The 5,047-nt window shown below is 36.0% G+C and overlaps 1 long non-coding RNA gene across 1 annotated transcript; it reads right to left on the bottom strand.

Moving 5' to 3' along the window:
- LOC107617062 lies at positions 217-950 on the bottom strand. Its single transcript, XR_001614780.2, has 3 exons — positions 856-950; positions 559-645; positions 217-304 (listed from the first exon to the last, which is right to left on the bottom strand). It is a non-coding gene; the product is annotated as an uncharacterized LOC107617062 (long non-coding RNA).

The following is a 5,047-nucleotide window of genomic DNA, read 5'->3' as shown; positions in this document are numbered from 1 at the left end:
TTAAATACCAAATACATAAATTACTAAATTAAAATAGAGCTGATGTGAGAGGAGAGAATAGAAAACAGAGAAGAAGCTTCAAGATTTTGCTATGTGCAAAGAGAGATCTCAATCTTCTATTCTTGCCACTAATTAAACTAACTTGTAGATAAATATGGAGCTAACTATATTCAAGGTTTTTTTGCAGAAGAAAAAAGAATCAAAAGCTAACCATTACCTTGTCAGTTGCATATTCCCTTTCAGATGCACCGCTTTCAGCAGCTTCACAGCTCTCATCTTTTCCTTTGTTTTCATGTTCTTCATCCTGGTTATTTAACCAAAGCATGGTGTCACTTTGTATGAATAAAGCAACAATCTTATATCAACATTGAAAAACACATAAATGAACAACTGAGATAAGCAGGAAAAACACAGGCAAGCTTCTCGATTATCTCTGTACTAAATATTAGATGTATTCATTATTCAAATTTAATTTTCAAAATATAGTTAGCATACTGAGAAGTTGACACATATCTACTTTTCACCATCTATTAGTTCAAAATTATCCTTTTTATATACCTGAAGAAGGATTGATTCATTCAGGTCTTCCACTGAGTCACCTTCACTATCTGAGTTTGTTTCAGCCTCTGCTCCACCTTCAATGAACTGCACATAAATTTGAAAAGCATTGAGGAACAATTAAAAGCATGACAAATTGACACTCATGCGTATAAATAAAATAGGAAAAGCCAATCCACCAGTATGGAAGCAATTTCACAAATGAAAAACAAAGAGGGAAAACATCTTGCATTTTTCATTTAAAGAAAATGCTTCCATAATTTTTCCTTCCTATATAGAATAAGAAAATCATTATACCCTCTGAATATCTTCTTTATCCTTTTTATTAAAGCCACTAGCAGCAAGTTCCTTGTCTAAAAAACCAGCACTTCTTTCTATTTCAAAAAAACAGGGACTTCTGTCTTCATATTTCCCTTCATCAGAATCATCATTGTCATCAATGCTTTCTTGGAAAGAAAGATTGAACTTGAAATAGAGAAGTGGGACTAAATTGTGAAAAAAAGCCTAATTGAACATCAAAGATTAGATCCAAAATATTTATCTTCAGCAAACCAAGTTTGTGTTTGATGTACTATCAAGTTACGAGATGCAGTATGGTGAAAAGAGATGAACAAAATAAAAAAGTGAACAGGGAAAAAACATAATTTTTTTAAAGTAAACTATGGCACAAGACAGTGACATATATTAAGTAGAAACTTATTGTCTCTAGATATACCAAGACAAAAGTTATGATTAGATGAAGTACAAAAAGGGCAACGAAACGAGTTCACTCTTATGGACAAACCACATTGCATTGACATGGACAAGATCTTCAAGTATTCACAAATGAGAATGAGATTATCTAACAAAAGAATGAGATCCCATGTATATCATTTGTAGTATAAACCAAATACAAACAAGCATTTGAAAGATCTCACAACATTAATGCGAGCAGAATTTAATGTAAATGCATTTTACATAGAGAGAAAAAGCAAATTTTCCCAAGACACTAACCTCTCCAGCACCGAAAAGTAAGAAGGTATGGTCAGCTAAGTTCCCCTAACAAATTTTAAAGAAGCAAGCAATCCTGCTAATACCACATATGTTGTACCCTTAAAATAAACCAAAAAAGATTGGTAATTAAGTAACCTCAAATTAGAATAAGCAACTGCATTAACATTTGCTACTTGAATATCATCATTGAAAACAAGAAGAGATGGACTGTATTTTGCAAGCAGATCAAACGCATTATGATTCGCAAAGTCTTCAAACTGAAGAAGAACAAGGAAAATTAGGAAAACATTTGAAAAGAATCTAGAGATTAGAGTGTTGAATCTGATATACCAACAGTCATTGAACTTTTCGACCGAAGATTCACGAATTGGAATGCAAACCATACAATGCTTGATTTAATTCTAAGATCTAAAACGTTTTTCAGAGGCCAATGTCTTAATTTATAGATTTAGACCCTAAATTATGAATTCAGTGAGAAGAAATTTATCCAATCGTGAAAACACATGGTTGATGTTTAGATATTAGAATAGCGAAATCGAAACCCTAAAACACCGATGACAAGAATAAAAATCAAATTCCTTGTCATAAGCGGTTTTTGTCCATCTCTGCCTTTTCCTTCTTAGCTTGCTGCTTCTGTTTCTCTGACCTCTCTCTCTCTCTCATGTTTCTGCACACAAACAATCATCAGAATCGGGCTTCGAAGAAGGAGAAGGAGAAAGTATAAAATCCGGTCAAATCGTAATTAATTAAATAATAAATTAAATAGGAGCGAATATGGTTAGAAAATTTAGCAATCGGAATTTGATAATTCAAATATGATATTTGGACTCAGTGAATTTTTCTGAGTCAAAAAACATAGTTTTCTACGTAAAAATGTGCACTGAAAATTTGACCGGCAGTACCGGCTACAATCTGTCCGGTACTGTGGTTGAGAAAATTAATTAGAAGTGAATAATTTTAAGAAATAAGAATTTATAATTTGGGAAGATAGAAATATTTAAAATACGATTTAAAACTCTAATCGTAAAAGTTTTGGCCCAAAATTGGGCCAACGGACTAAACCAAGTGAATCGGGCCCAAGATCCAACATATATAAACATTAGTTATGAGTATTTCAGCTCATTAACCTTAAAGAAAGGGTGTGTGGGGCGCTGAAATGGAGAAGAGAGGAAGAAGAGAGAAAATCCTAACTTCATCAAACTTCAAATCACCATAACTTTCTCTCCGGAACTCAGATTGACGAGTCGTTTGCGGTCACGCGTCGCTCTTTTCATCCTCTACAATTCTATCTAAGTTTTGTGATGAGTATTCCACTATCCTCTGCCCAATTTTCGTTTTCCCCTTAAATTCGAGTTTGGTTATGGGTGTTGAGTAATTTTATGATTTTGGTTGTTTAGGAGTGCTCTACTACCCGCTTTTCTCCGCTTCCCAGGCATGAACATGGGTGACGCACACGCGTGACCCCATTCTCAGCAAAAATTGATTTTTGAGTTTTTAAAGCCGAATTTCAAAATTCTAAGCCTCCATTTTCATCCTTTGAGTCCTAAATTTTTTATAGTATGCCTAGTAATGGAAAGAAGCTAGGACATGTGATAACTTGTGGATGAAGTAAAGTGAGAATCAATGATGAATGATGAGGAATGATGATTGTATGATTTGCTGAGAATGATGGTGAAAGTGCTGTGTATGTTATGAGCTGGATGGCTGCGATAAGCATTGAATTATGGCTGAGTATATATATGTATATGACTAATGATTAAAGGATTATGATTGATTGAGGAAGCTTGAACATGTGGCGAGTATGCCAGAGATGCATATATGATTAATGAATGAATGTGGTAAATGAATAATGATGGAAAATGTTGAATGTGAATATACTTGTGTTTTCTCTTTGGTTGTAAAGGTGACAGGGCACCGATACCCTCTAATGGTGACAGTGCACAGATATCCTCTAATGGTGACAGGGCACAGATTTCTTCTAATGGTAATAAGGCGCAATAGAGAGACTGTGCCCGGGTAGTAGGCAGTGGCATTGACCACTTGTCCCGGGTATGAGATAGGGAAGGAGAATTATGATAAATGAGTTCAATTATGAAGTTTTGAATGAATGTATGTCTGTGATACCTGGGTAGTAGCAAGGGTCGTGGTTCGTCCTGCTTGATCTGGGTCATTATTTAAGAATAGGTAATAATGAAAAGTGATTATGAATGAATGTGTATTTGTGATACCTGGGTAGTAGCAAGGGTTGTAGTTCGTTCTGCTTGCTCCAGGTTAATGTTTGAGATCCTGGGCAGCAGCAACGGTTTTGGTTCGTCCCACTTGCTCCAGGTCAGATATTGTGATACCTGGGTAGTAGCAAGGGTTGTGGTTCGTCCCACTTGCTCCAGGTCAGAGATTATGATGCCTGGGTAGTAGTGGTAGTAGTGGTTATTCCACTCGCTCCAGGTTGAGCTTTTAAACACCCGTCTGGGTAGTAGCTACAGTAGTGGTTACTCCACTGGCTTTGGGTTGAGCGGGTAGTAGCAAGGGGGTTGTAGCTCAAACCCACTTGCTCCACGATTGGTGTTTCTGTCCAGGTTAGCTACCAGGATGTGTCGGGTTGGATATATAACCGACAGATGATATTATCAGCCATAGGGCAGGCATACATCATTTGCATATGTTTGAATTGTTTGGGTTTGCCTATTTGTTTTGGATTGCTATATCATATATGCTATGTTACCTGATTATGTGCTACTTGTTCTACTTGTACCTTAATGTGTATTACTTGCCTGTATTGCTTGTGTTTGTACAATTGAGAGGGTCCCTCATGCTGGTGTCGGTTGACACTGAGGGATGTTCTTGTTGAGATGGAGTAATGATATGATTAATTTAAAATGATTATTATTGAATGAGATAATTTGGGCTCCCTGGGTAAACGCAGTGAAGTGATTTCACTTGCTCCAGGTGAGGATATGAAGTATTGATATAGAATTACTGAGACAGAATAACTGGTGATGGTTTTGTTTATGATTCTAATTCTGATTCATTGGAGAGTTAGAAAGTTGGGAAGCAGGAGGAAGATGAATTAGGTTTAGCATTCCCTTTTGACAGTTGCCTATTTATGGATTAGCGAGAACATAGGATGAATATTTGGTGAAAGGAAGTTTAGGATGCTTAGTGAGTTTTTATTACAATGCATTGTATTTATTTGGGACTTTTACCGTACTGGAAACCCATGGGTTGGGGTTCTCATTCCGTATATATCTCTTGTTTTTCAGATGCAGGTCCAGGTGCTCAGAAGTGAGCTGTGGTTTATCTGAAAGATGGCAAAGATTTTTATATTATCTACTTTATATGTTGCTTAGAATCTCTCCACCTTTATTTTGAAAAGCTTATATTATGTATTGAACTCTTTTGAACTTGCCTATAGAGGCTCTTATGTTTCTTTTGGGAGAGATTAGGAGATACTATTGTCAACTACTGTTATACTGTACCCTAGCCAGCCTAAACTTCA

Source organism: Arachis ipaensis, chromosome B09, assembly GCF_000816755.2.
Source record: "Arachis ipaensis cultivar K30076 chromosome B09, Araip1.1, whole genome shotgun sequence".
Taxonomy (NCBI): Eukaryota; Viridiplantae; Streptophyta; class Magnoliopsida; order Fabales; family Fabaceae; genus Arachis; species Arachis ipaensis.
Note: the sequence above shows the minus strand (reverse complement) of the source record. Positions and strands in the feature narration are given on the sequence as shown.